Source organism: Seriola lalandi, unplaced genomic scaffold (genome assembly GCF_002814215.2).
Source record: "Seriola lalandi dorsalis isolate HSWRI2012SDOR001 ecotype SW California unplaced genomic scaffold, Sedor1 jcf7180002054982, whole genome shotgun sequence".
NCBI classification, from domain to species: Eukaryota; Metazoa; Chordata; class Actinopteri; order Carangiformes; family Carangidae; genus Seriola; species Seriola lalandi.
The window spans coordinates 477,765-478,373 of NW_019525531.1; the positions used below are offsets into that span (position 1 = coordinate 477,765).

The window sequence follows — 609 nt, forward strand, 5'->3', positions numbered from 1 at the left end:
TGTTTAATTTCCCAACCAAGGAATATATTTTCATCATGTAATGACAGATAGCTACTGAAAAGATCTGTCTTGGGATATTTGAAACATCTTGCCAACAGCAGCTGTGATGGCCGAGAGGTTAAGGCGTTGGACTCGAAATCCAATGGGGTTTCCCCGCGCAGGTTCAAACCCTGCTCACAGCGATATAACACTTTAACAACTATACAGATTTTTTCTTCAGTGTGCTTCAAAGAAAGAGCCGAATGAAGATTTCTGAAAGTGGTTTTGAAGCTCAGAGTGGCAATGCCTAACTCCCCACTGTGCACCATGTGTTTTATTTCTAACAGAAGAAGTTCTAAAACAAAACTGTTACACTGTGATAAGACTCCAATTTCTGTCACATATGTGGACTTTTTTTCTAACAATCAGAACAAATTGCCGAAACATAAATAGTTGACACTGGACAACAACAATAAAGCTTGAAGACAAGGAAGACATTGATACAGAAGACAGAAGTAAATCAATAAACTTCAAATACAGAAAAGTATTAAAAAATAGATATAAAATCTTTAAACAGCACCTGTGATGGCCCGCGCAGGTTCAAGTCCTGCTCACAGCAATGAGTGCTTC

General features: G+C 38.4%; 1 protein-coding gene and 1 non-coding gene across 2 annotated transcripts in view; one reads left to right on the forward strand and one right to left on the reverse strand.

The window, feature by feature from the left end:
• The window catches only part of LOC111647080 (inactive double-stranded RNA-specific editase B2-like), a 42,406-nt gene that overhangs the window by 31,199 nt on the left and 10,598 nt on the right, over positions 1-609 (reverse strand). The gene's annotated exons all lie outside the window — the stretch shown is intronic.
• On the forward strand, positions 101-182 carry trnas-cga (transfer RNA serine (anticodon CGA)). The gene has a single exon. It is a non-coding gene; the product is annotated as a tRNA-Ser (tRNA).